The sequence below is a fragment of the Anopheles funestus genome, chromosome 2RL (genome assembly GCF_943734845.2).
Source record: "Anopheles funestus chromosome 2RL, idAnoFuneDA-416_04, whole genome shotgun sequence".
Lineage (NCBI taxonomy): Eukaryota > Metazoa > Arthropoda > Insecta > Diptera > Culicidae > Anopheles > Anopheles funestus.
Genome location: NC_064598.1, coordinates 12,909,829 through 12,922,352, shown reverse-complemented (window position 1 = coordinate 12,922,352; position 12,524 = coordinate 12,909,829). Strand labels below are relative to the sequence as shown.

Genomic DNA, 12,524 nt, shown 5'->3' with positions numbered 1-12,524 from the left:
GTCGATCGTGCAACTGCTGCAAGAAGCCTTCAGGGTGGTGTGACGGGACAGGTTTGTGGGTGGTGAAAGACACATACACACACGCGCATGTTTTATGTTCTTGAAGCGCTGTTGCGTTGTCGTCTCCCCCCGTGCTAATAGCCATCAACCTAATTTGATTTGATCGAGCAGTCGAGTTAGAAGTAGGAGAGAAAAAACAAAACACCAAGAAATACAATTTGACGAAAAAGAGGAATACCGAGGAAGATCGGGCAAACCGGGAGGGGGAGGTTTATGTGTTGAGAATGCTAATAGAAAATGTTTCTCGTCTCATCGAAGCGGAGAAAATCACCATCGTGGGGCCATCAACGTAGCGACGCGTAGGAGGCATTTGTGCGAAGGCGAATAGTCTGTATATGCGATACGTGGCCTATGTCTATAATTGTGTGCATGCATCTGATTGATGTGTGTCTCGACACTACCTTTCGCAGTGTGATCTTTACCAACTGCAGGAAAATTCCACTTTCATTGTGATCCTTTTCTGTTAATTTTCCTCCATTATCACCAATTCCCGGTGCTTTCATTTGGAAGCTGTTTGGAAGACTTTTGTGACATCGCAACAAGTATCTTTTGGAGTACATCATGTCCAGACATGTGCAGCAGCCCCCCCGTGTGTATGAGGTGTCTTGATCTTTGCTCATCGGTTCACCGCCAACACACCTCGATTGGCCACCAACTCAATCGACAGCTGTCAAGGCGTTGCAAGCGTGTTTTACTTGCCGGTGTCACCATCATGACACTTCGCGGGTAATTTGATTCTAATAGCACTGTTGTTCAAGTGCAACCCTCCATCCAAATGCAACGATCGTACCGTCTCTACTCGCTACTACCTCGAATGATGATTGAAACAAATATGAAATAGATTGATTGAAGTTGAACTCCGGATCGTACAGTGCAGTTCCATTGAGGAATCTATTCTTGAGGCAACGCGGCCTGTAACTTCCACCACATAACCTTAAAACGGCAGCGGACCTTGTTTGCTGAGAACAATTCCAAGAACGAGATTGAATGGTCGAATAGTTGTTGCGGGAGTGAATGAAAATTAATGCAACATTGCGACATCTCGTTCCAGGTACTCGACCTAGAAGACTTCAAGGATTCACAAGTTTGATCATTACAATTAACAGAAGATCATATGTTTCAAGTCATATTTAATAATTCCTTTACAGTCTTGTACTCATACAAAGCTAAAAGTTCCCGCATTCTTGAGCATAATACGGTAATAACTAATATGTGTAATCCCTAAACTGTATATCCAGAAACCCTGGAATGTTCGAAACAGCCGTTAAGAACGCGACTCAGTAAAGGAGCTGTCTTAATCAATTCTTCAAAGAGATAATCCAACGGATCAAAATTCTACTTAGAGCGTTCCATCGTCCCAACATCCCTCCCTTTTAGCCGGGTAAATGGCAAACAGCTTCCATTCGCTCACTTCGTCGCTTTCCTAAATCGAGTGAATTTGCATCTTTTCAGCCGCACAGAAGAAGCTCCTCCACATCCCATAAAGTGTGTTACTTTATGTGCCACTTTATGTAGCCCCCGGAGGCGCAATCTTCTCGCACCATTATCATTTGCGATGTGTTGTGGCTGTGTGCGGTTTTTTTTTTTGGTAGACACAAGTGGCCGGGAGCATGACAAAGGACGGGTGTGTTTTAAACGATCCGATGCCCCGTGATGTTGGTGGTACAGAACGATCTGGTGCAACGAGCTGGTAGAGAGACTTCGCATCCGCACACGACACACTTCCTTTGCAGTTCGGGGACTCCGGACAACTTAAGTTGGGGTTGTGTGCGTACAGAAGATCGGGATGCGTTTTATTAATATGATTTTATTTCCGAGCACTTCCAGCGCGAATTCATCCCTCCATGCGCCGGATGCTAGCCAGTAAGCTGAATCCAGTGCCTCCTCCCGAAGATGCAAATTTATGCAATTCATTTACAGTGTGTATCACATATCTTCACGCCTCTTCATGCCGCTCATTCCTGCCGTATCGCTTGCGCGATGCGCTTTCAGCGGGGTTTATGCAGGTTTGGTGTGGTTTGCTTTACATTCATTTACAGTGAATATTTGGTTTTGTGATTCCGCCCCAACAGACATCCGACCGCGAGAGAGGCCGCGGGTAGGTTGAATTAAGCTAATGAATATGACCTAGGCGCTAAACTTTATGTGTGCCCCAGTGGGATACACGGTGCGTGAAGACTAACGAGAATAATTAGGAAGCGATGTGTAGGGAAAACACTGCCCAGGAGACAAGGTCCATCTGGGTCTTGCCAAACGCCAAACAAATGGATTACAGTGTAGCAAATTCGCTTCCCGGAGGAGGACTTTGGAGTGGTGAGCACGGTTAGGGATTTACTAGGAACACACAATGTGCCGGAGATGCTGTACATGTCTCTTGTCAACAAATTGCTTCGCACACCTTAAAATATCCCCATTAAAGTCATTTACGATTTAGCAGATGCACAAATACAACCACCAAAATCACCGGAAACGAAGGATTAACGATGCAATTTGCACTTTCCAACGTGTATGCGTGATTGGCAATTTGGTAACAGTAGCCATAAATTCTTGGCCAACCAGAAAAAAAATGGAAAAACAAGTCTCCAAAAGCGCGGTCGGATAAGTACCACCTACGCAGGTATTCAATGTTTTTTTTCTGGAAATCGTTTTAGCGGCCAGTTTATGTTTCATCGTTCAATGCTTAATCCCTGCCACCAAGCGTTCAAGCGCACCAAGATCGGTTGTCCCGCTCCCTTTGATTTCACGTCAGATTGTGTTTTTACAAAGTAAAATTAATTATCCTTCCCGTTCGTTCAAGCCTCGCGGTGCCCATAAATCTGGAACTCGAACGTCCGCGAAAGGCGTAAACCTTCCTTGATCCTCGATTCCACCAAAAAGACCAGTTTTCTACCTTGATCTTTCGGGTTTTTTTTCTTTTCGTGTGCAAATTTTGGCTCTTTTTTCGGTGTTTTTAGTATGTCCAAATAAGACATACAACAACAAAAAGTCAGAAGTGTGCAACGATCGATCCACACCTACACCTGCAACATTGGTTGTTGCGTTTGGAAATGAATACGATCTATAGGCTGATGTAGAATCGTTGCCAACAAGCGGGCAGCAGTGTTGCCAGCTTCACTGTACACTGAACGTTTCGCGTTTGTAGTATAGTATTGAAGCAAAAAGGAGTGAACTTTATACAGCATATAATCACTGCACGTGACCCTTTTTCCACGGTTCGGTTTACTCCCGTTTTTTTTGGCCCATGTTCTTATAGTATGCCGACACGCAATTGGCCCATTTCCAATGAGCTATAATGTTGTATTTGTTTCTCACACCGCACGTGCGGGTGGAAAGCCGGGTGGAAAGCCGTCCGGGCAGTGGGCCAAGTGGCCGTGCAAGTGTCGTTTCCCGTTTTTACTTGCGCACGCTGTCTCACTCACGGCGTCACGCCACATTGCCAAAAACATGCAACAAATGTTGGGAAGTGGTCGTCCTTTTTCTTGAGTGGAAGATTGGCAAATGGTTCGCATCATTTCGTACAAACGCTCTAATCGTGAATTATGATACTTCGGTGTATTTAATAAGGAGCAAAAATGTATAACCACCTGTTGTTCGCCCCTGTCGTCGGTGCGTTATGCAGCGTTACGATCACTTCCGGTGCTGTGCCGGCCACTCGATGCAATGTGTTGCGTATATGTGTGGCTACGTTGATACTAACACGGTTGTCATATTTTCCTTCAGGCGTAAATCCTACTGCATTCGTGCCGTTGCCTGATTCGGTTCATTGGCGTTTAATATTATCACTCACTATCACTGTGTGTTGTTTTGCACCTTTCTTTTTCATCTCCTTCCTCTCTTCTTTCCTTCTATTCGTACTTCTCTCTTCTTTTTCTTATTTTTCTTTTCTTCTAAACACACGCGAAACACCTACAGCACCTTAGCACATTTAACATTTAGCACCTACACTGGCGTGACATTTGTATTCACCTTTTTTTTTTGCACCCGATGCACTTGCTCTGCTGCTTCTGTAAATTCTGTTGTTGGCCGGCAGTGACGTTTTATGCACTGTGTGCTGCGAATCGCTGGAGAAAAAGGATAAGAAATAAGAAATAAGCAAAAGCGAATACACGGCGTGAAAAACCGACAAGCGGGGGGGACACATATTTCCCACATTGCTGCACCGAACATCCCGAACCGAACGGCACGAAGTTCCACGAAACGTTAAATCCACTTTTCCGAAGCCGAAGTTTCCGACTTCAACTCGGAAGCAATGGCAAGAAGGAAAACCCTCCCCACAGTAAGGGTGGGATGGGGTTTTTCACGATTGTATTTCCCGGTGGCGCCGGTCAGTCCAGAGCCGAACAAGAGCTGCCGGCGGTCAGTCGATTTTTCCACTGTTTTTCACCACAACCACGCCGACCGCTCGCTGTTGTTTTTGCCGTGAGTTTGCCAGAATTAGCATGCCTTCACCGGCATCACTGTGAGGGGGTTAGTTGGGGGTATTCCAGCTTTTCCTTTTTGGCAAAAACCACTCGAACAGTTGTTCTTCTTCGTATATTACTTCAATGCTGCAACATCCGACACGGCCAAACGGCGGCGTGGTAACACTTTTCGCTCGAGTGGAAAACTCAACACTCGAAGACCTCTTTTTGTGTGTGTGTGGTTTCCCTCGGTCGGAACTCGATAGGCGTACTTTTGGACCAGTGTTGCACACGGACACACGTTTCAAAACACACATACACAAACACACACATACATACACGCTAAAACTAACACCATGCTTTTGACTGCGATTAAGAAGGATTGTGATGCGGAAAATCCTTTTCTTTTAAACATTTTTAAAGGTGAACCATATGAGCGTGGCTTTTAAATGTCCTTGACGTTCCGTTGCAAAGAAAAGACTTACAAAACACAACAAAATTTAGATTCACTGTTTTGTACTAAAAATATCGAAAAACTAAACATCGTTTTTATGTTATTGGTGACATTTGTTTCTCAACCCTGGGCACATTCTTTTCACCTTCAAACTCGTTTTGTTTACTTAGTATATCAACATTAAATACGCTTCACTTTATAAAACCGAACTCAACAAAATCACAAACATAAGCATCACTTTTCTTTTCAGTTTCCCTTAGGAACGAAAGATTTCAATTTAATTTTTCAATCAAATTTTTTAAAGAATTTGAAATTGAAAATGAATCTCCTTCGTAATACAATCTTGGTTAAATTTTCACAACCGATTTGTTTTCTCACTTGTGAAGTGAAGAAATTTGTGTTTTTGTTTCCTATAAGCTGCAAAGCTTCAGTTTCACACCTTCTGCTAGCCGATTTATTTCCGTTGAATTGTTTGCGCAGAAATTGTTTGAATTTTCCTCTTGAGCGTCGTTGTGTTTACCCGCCGTGTATGTGTGCATTATCTGTGTGTGTGTGTGTACGTGCTTTTCCTTCCCAACAATATTTTTCACGTTCACGCCCTCTCTGCGTTTCCCCCACCTGAAGCGTCCGTTTCCGCTGCCGGTTCGCTGTCGGGTGTCGTAGAAGTAAACGTGAATTTTCCGGCGCTTTTCCGTCGCGTTACGCGTTTGGTGCATCGAGCTGCGAACAGGGACACGTTTGTTGCGTACGGGGTTTGTGTGGTTTCGCGCGACAAAGCTCGCGATCCGGTCACTGCCGACATGTGCGGTCCGTTTCGTGTGCGATTGTAAACTGGGCTCGCCGCATAGCATTCGGGTTCGTTCGACGGTCGCGGCAAACGGCCAAACGAGCGACACACGACCACGCTTGCCAACCCCAAATCGGTTTGGTCGTGCGCTCGCAACACGGGGTGAGCGTGAATGTTTTCTCGGGTTGCGAGTTGCGAACGCGTGTTGGCGGCCACTCACCGCGTGGGCAGGGTTTGAATGTTTCGAGCATAAGTTAGACACGACTTTTCGTTTATTTTGGGAAAATTATTTTCATTCTACTGGTTGAATTGTTTGGTGTCATTCTCATGACATGAGCATCAACTGATCAAGGGCCTTTTTTAACTTTTATCTGACGATCATCAATGTCTCACGTCTTTAAACGGCTCAGTTTATAATGTATGTTGGGCTGAAACTGTGTTTTTTGGAAAATGTACTTCATTTTGTTTCAGATTATCACTTATCACTGTCTTTTGTGAGCAGCACGAATAAACAGAAACCCGGATAAACGGCTTCATATCGTTACACTAACGTCTTAGCGAACCCTGTAACGGCACCCCACGTTTGATAGTGAGTTGCCGATTGGATCCCGCGAATTGGAAACCCTCTCAGAAGGGCTAAAAATAGCATCCCCAACAGTTGGCATCATCGGAACGGTCGCATTGGTGCGAGATGCCGTCATACTCGATGCCGATTGGTTCGTTGCCTTTCTAGCCGGCATTTCGTGTACTGCGTTGGCAGCAGTACCTTTTTGGCGTCCTCCATCCTCTCTACTCGCTTCAGCTTGCATTTGTTAGCAGCTGTACGGGCAGCAGCAGCAGCAGCACGACCACCGGGAAACGTGGACCGCTGTTCCACCGCCTTCGAAGCCACCATGCCGTTTGATAGTGAAATCGCTCTCGCACCAGAAGCATTTCGCGGGCGATCGTGTCAATAATGGGGAGGGAATAGAAGAAGAAAAAAAAACAATACAACACGAAAAGACGCGTGAGCACGTGAGAGACGCATACGAGAGACCGGTACAGTCGGGATCGCTTTTTATCGTGAGTTGTTTATCGCGCGCTGGAAGCTATCAGAGCTTATCGAACGATCGCTGTACAACGATCGGAAACGATGGTGAGAACTTTTCCCACTTTCATTAGTGCACAAACAGGGCACAGTGGGGTCGTAATGGTTGCACTTTTATCGGAAAGATGCCAACAATTGATAGGTGGAAGTTTATTGCAAAAAAAATGCACATCACTTGTTTAGAAATGTAGGTCATTAGTAGGTGAATAAATAGAAGTAAAATAAAAAAAAGTAGAAATAGAAATACTGAACAAAAATATGTGACTCCAGCTAAAGATGGATACCGACTGTACGTGGAGCTGCTCTCTTATTGACGCGTACGAATAGCAGCTGATTCTCGTGTACGTGAAGTAGTGACGGTTCGCCCTTTTAGTATATAAGTAACTTAAGGGGGATGCACACCCCTAAACGTTCGCACACACATACACTATCACAAAACCACTGACCGGTCGATCGGGCAAGATCCGGTCGGATTTGCACGCATCTTTTCGATACCGAATCGCACACACGCAAATGACCAATTGCCAGTGGCAGTTCGCCCACACTCGCAATCGCTACAATGGTAGTGGTGAGTGGTTTTATTATTGTTATTTTTAATTCCCCCCGTACCGTAATGCCGGTTCGGCGAAGCATACGCACACGGATCTTGGAAGCTGCCGGACGGACCACACTACTGTCCGGGTTCTTGTTGAGCAGGCCAAGAAATTATGACGTTCAGTACTCATAATTGTAATGATTGTCATTTTTGAAAAAAAAACACCACACGATAATTGATTCGGTATGATAATATGCAAATTCCAACATTTGGTGTGACTTTTGCTTAATGTCAGTGTGTATTTGTATTTTCTATTCCTTCCTTCTAGACGGTTCGTGCATGCGATCGTTTGTTCGAAAGCGTTTGCTCAAGGAAGAGTATTGGTATCATGTTTTAAAACACATTTCTGTCGAAAACAAACGATCGATAGTTGCTCGACGACTGTGTGTGTGCGAAGTAATCTGAGAAGAATCGAATTCTGCAGCGAGTTCGCGTAGCAACAGATGGGAATGGGCAATAGCTGTGCCTGGTTCTGATAAAATCCCACGTACACCGTTTTTTATTTCATCAATTTTTCATATAAAATTAGTTTTCAGTTTTGTTTACCATGCCCGGAAACCCTTCTCTCCCTGGGGTGATACGTTGAAGGAGCAGCAAATGAATTTCGGTGGTCAAACATTGCTACACTGTGTTCCCTTTTTTTGCCATTTACATATCAAACTCCCTCCCGATGTTTTTACGTTCAATCTTTCACATCTTTTTTTTTCTGGCCACATATTGTTTGCTTCCTCCCGAATATTCGGTTCACGTTTGGGGTAGAGAGCTTGATGTGATTTCTTGCCTCTTTTTTTTGTTAATACTTTTTTCTCTTTATCGTTTTGTTGGCCATGTTTTTGATCTGCTTGGTGTGGAGCTGTGTTTCGTGGGATGAGAAGTGGAATTTTTTTTTTGACTGCCTGCCCTCCACAGCTTCCACTCACGGCGAATTATTCGCCACATGATTGAATGGGACTTTAAGGCAGATTTTAAGGAATATTTTTTTGCTGTTGATTTCTGAAAAGAGGTTAGTGTTAAACACACCCATCGCACAGCACATTCCATCCCCAAAAAGGGGGAAAGGATGGAGGGCACTTTCCACCCCATCTGGTACGGGGTGAGACGGACTGCTCCCGGGGTAGTTTCAACCTCAATTAATCGATTCGTTTGTTGTCCTCTCTGGTCGTCGCTGTGTTTCAGTGCTTTGCTTCATTACTTTGCCGCGCTTTACTTCTTGCGGCTGGCTGTGATTCTGATAAGAGTGCTCAGTCATTTTTTTGAAGTTACTGTTTGGTTCGAGCAAATAGAAATAACATGCTGATAGAGAGCGCGAGATAACCTTTGCGTTCCGTTTTATGCTGTTTTTTTTTTTTGGTTTTGCTAGTCGTCTTTTCCTTCATTTCGGCTACTTGCCGCGATACGCGCTTACTTTTGGCAGCGATGCTCGCGCCAGCGTGTCTGCGCCGACCATCATACATTAAGATGGTGTGCGTTTGTGGATAGAACCGGCCCAAGAGGTGTAGGAGCAGCGATCGGACGCCAACGGTTGGCGGTGGGCGGTGAGAAGAAATGACACGTGAGCGGACCTAGGCGTTTGGGGGTTGGAAATTCATATTTCGTTGATTGCTATTTTGGCGTTGTGGTGGATCGTGTTTTTTTCACTTGGAACTCATCTGTCCGATACACTCACCGTTAAACTTTCGGTTGAAACCGTGAGTGATCTTTTGGGGATGTGGTTTTTTTTTGTTGCTGTTGTTTTTCACACACCCGTCTTATTTTGACAGGGATGGATCGTTTTTTATCTTTTCTCAACTCGCGATATTTCTGTGTTTTGTTCCGTTTTTTTTTTGTTCACTTTCTGATCCTTGTCGTTGGGTATTCGATCTTATGGGTTTGTTGTTTTTTTTTCGTTTGGTTGCTTTTTCTAACGATCGTGTCTTTCCTCGTCAATGGTGGTTGATGATCGTATTTGGATGTGTTTCTTTCTTTTTTTTTATTTACTTTTTTCGTTCCTTGTAAACCTGTCCCACAAATCGTACAGGTTTTTTGGCATATTCCGTGTTTGCTATTGATTCCACGGTGTTCCTCATGACTTGTGTTTGCAGTTAGTTGTGAAGACTAATTGCTTTCAGCGATCTTTTGCCTTCTATTCTAGCAAAAAGTTGAATGAAATCGAAGAAACTGGATTTTTCTCTTCCTGTTCTTTTTTTTCAACATTTAAATCACTTTTTCTTTTTCTCGTTATTCTAGTCACTAGGTGAAAGAATGTGAAACAAAAACTTGGTTTTTGAGTAAAGGAAAGGAAATATTTTTCTTAACAAATAAGTGTTACTGGAGATTTTTTTTTCTAAGTTTATATGACAAATGGATTATATGTGGATTTTTCTCTTCCTGTTCTTTTTTCAACATTTAAATCACCTTTTCTTTTTCTCGTTATTCTAGTCACTAGATGAAAGAATGTGAAACAAAAACTTGGTTTTTGAGTAAAGGAAAGGAAATATTTTCCTAAACAAATAAGTGTTACTGGAGTTTTTTTTTCTAAGTTTATATGACAAATTTGAAGCCTTGTCTGGATTTTTCTCAAATTTAGGTAGAATTACATATTCTTTACCTTTTAATTTGAAAATAATTCAGAAATGACTCCAATTACAAAGCAGAAATATTACAAACGATTTATGATCAAACAGATCACGTGAGAATCAGTGTGTTTGAAATTTGATTTCAGTTATTAAATTCCACTGTATTTCACATCCAGTATATGGATCTTCCCATGACATACCTCATACAAAGCAGACAATCCCTACAACATATCGCATACCACCCGTTTGTGGTCTGTTTTCAACGAGTGCTGCCGATTATGAAAATCCAAAATTTATTTTATAAAAACATGTTATCAACCCTCCGGGTGTATTATCATCCCTCCCTGTTCGGGGGGTGTAATAATTTGAATATTAATGATTCCAATGGAACGCGAACGAACGACTCTTCTGGTTGCGCCCTTTTGCGCTTCGCAGCAACATTATGATAGCTTCCACGAAATTTTACGACCCTGACATACCGTAAGTGACCAGATGTGGAAGAGCGATTAGTTTTCGACAAAGCTGGAAATAGCTGATCACAGCGGTAGGAAACATCCTTCAAAAAATGCCCACCTTGACCATCGGAAGTGAAGGAATTATAAGTCTTCCACCCGTGCGGCTTCACCGCATCCATCTTCATCTGGTGACCACACCGATTATGTGATGCGATAATTTCGGTTCTTCTCGTGCGTTTTGTTTTCGCTTTGTTTCGCTTTTGCTTCCCCTAATTTTCATTCATTTTCAACCCTTCGCGATGAGCGTCGCGAGAGCTATTCATTAGACACGGATGGTTCGAATAGACGATTAGGAAGGTGGTTTCTCGTGCTTTTTTTTCCTACCTCTGATGGAGAAGGTCTTTGTTTTCGGCTTTTTGGTGTCGGAAAGGCTTCCGCAAACGCTTCCTATTGCGTAGCCGGAGACCACACCGAAAGGGCTTCTACCTATTTTTATGGTAATAATTCAGTGTGAACACAACCCTTCACACAAGGTAACGGTCACAATCAATCATCCAACTGCATCCCAAAATGTTACGAAACCTTGGCATCATTAGACGGGAGTTTCCTTCTCTCCCGCCGGACGAAAAGCCGGAAAAGGGCAACATTCCTACCGAATGGAGTGAATAAAAATGTTGCTCAAATCAAGATTTGTTACGGAAAAAGGAAAAAATATGGCATGGTGGTAAAATTGGGACAAAAAGAATGAGGAAAACACGCACACAAACATACAAAACCGATCCATTTTGACAGGTGGTGCTTGTAAGCGAAGACAAATGGCGCCCATTTGCAATCACCGCAGCCATGGCGGACACCAAACACACAAAATTGGTGACGATAATGACCGGGTTATGGTGACAGGGTCTGCGTACGCATCGGAAAGAACGAAATTGATTAATTTCTTAGCGGGTTGGCGCATTATCGGTTGATTGGATGGCACTTTTAAGGGAATCCCATTCACCTTCGACCAGAAAGGGAGCTACGGGGGTGGGAGTTGAAGGGATGTTAATCCGTTGTAAAATCAATGGCAAAGTGGTCTTAAATAAAGATAAGCTTAAGAGGGGGGCATTCAATGTTGGTGGCTGCTTGTTGAGTCGGATGATGATGGCTATTTCAGCTATGCTTAACGATTTATGATTGATTTTTCAATTTTACCCTTTATGCGTGATGAATAATATTAATCCCCACCGTTAATCAAGTGTTGAAACTATTTTTTTAGTCTGAAAGAGTTACACTGGTTGTTACAATATGTGTTCTAAGATGAAATGCAACAGTAAATTTTTTTGATAAAATATTTTAAACCATCCTTTTATTCAAATTCACTATAAAACGTTAAGCTATAAAAAATAAAGCGTAAAATTATGACATGCCCATTAGTCACGACACACTGAATTTTGTGCTTATCCATCCCAAAATGCCATAACCCTCGAATAATATATAAATACCGATCGATAGCTCGAGAGAGCACAAAAGTGAAAAACTACCACTCGGCGCAGACGGACCAAAGGCAACGATGAGCAGTTGGAGGAAAATTTGTCCCAATGCCATTACTACTAAGACTACCACGGCGTGAACTGTCGTCGACTGATGAGTGGCTTTTTGGAATATTTTAAAAGGCATAATCGTCCATTTATCTTTCCAAATTAGCCAAGCAAACATTTTAAACCCACCTCCGGTCGCACCTTCCGCTCCGCTCTTTCGTACCGTTTGAATTTTGTTGTCATGTTGGACGATGTTTTATTTTTCTTCCAACCTAAACCCCGATGGCCACCATCGTCGTTTGCTGGCGTACCAGAAATCATCAAATAAACCCCACCAAAAAGACACCAAATTGATTGGTGGCGCGCGTGAAAAACGGCGTGAAGATCACCGACCGATGTGGACATACAACACGCAGCACACGTCGACGGGGGGTGGGACAGTCGTGATCTTGTGGCGGTTTGCTTTGACGGATCGTCTGTCAAAGGTAAACAACGCCCCTAACCTCAATTAAGGGAACAACATCACAGCCCAGCCATTTTCATGCGTCCTAGGGAAGATTGTACCATTGACAAATTCTGAATCATTCAAGATTCACGATCAACATTGTACC

General features: G+C 43.3%; 2 protein-coding genes across 6 annotated transcripts in view; one reads left to right on the top strand and one right to left on the bottom strand.

Annotated features, from left to right (window-relative positions):
• LOC125764974 (activating transcription factor 3) overlaps positions 1-5,831 on the bottom strand; it is a 52,591-nt gene extending 46,760 nt beyond the window's left edge. For 2 of the 4 annotated variants that reach the window (XM_049429760.1, XM_049429759.1), the window contains exons 1-2: positions 5,533-5,831; positions 3,645-4,121 (exon numbers count right to left, since the gene is read on the bottom strand). The gene's annotated coding sequence lies outside the window, so the exon portion shown is untranslated. The remainder of the gene's footprint in view (positions 1-3,644; positions 4,122-5,532) is intronic. The other 2 variants (XM_049429761.1, XM_049429762.1) reach the window with 2 other exon arrangements.
• Positions 1-12,524, top strand: part of LOC125764951 (ATP-dependent DNA helicase DDX11) — a 77,722-nt gene that overhangs the window by 49,872 nt on the left and 15,326 nt on the right. The window lies entirely within an intron of this gene.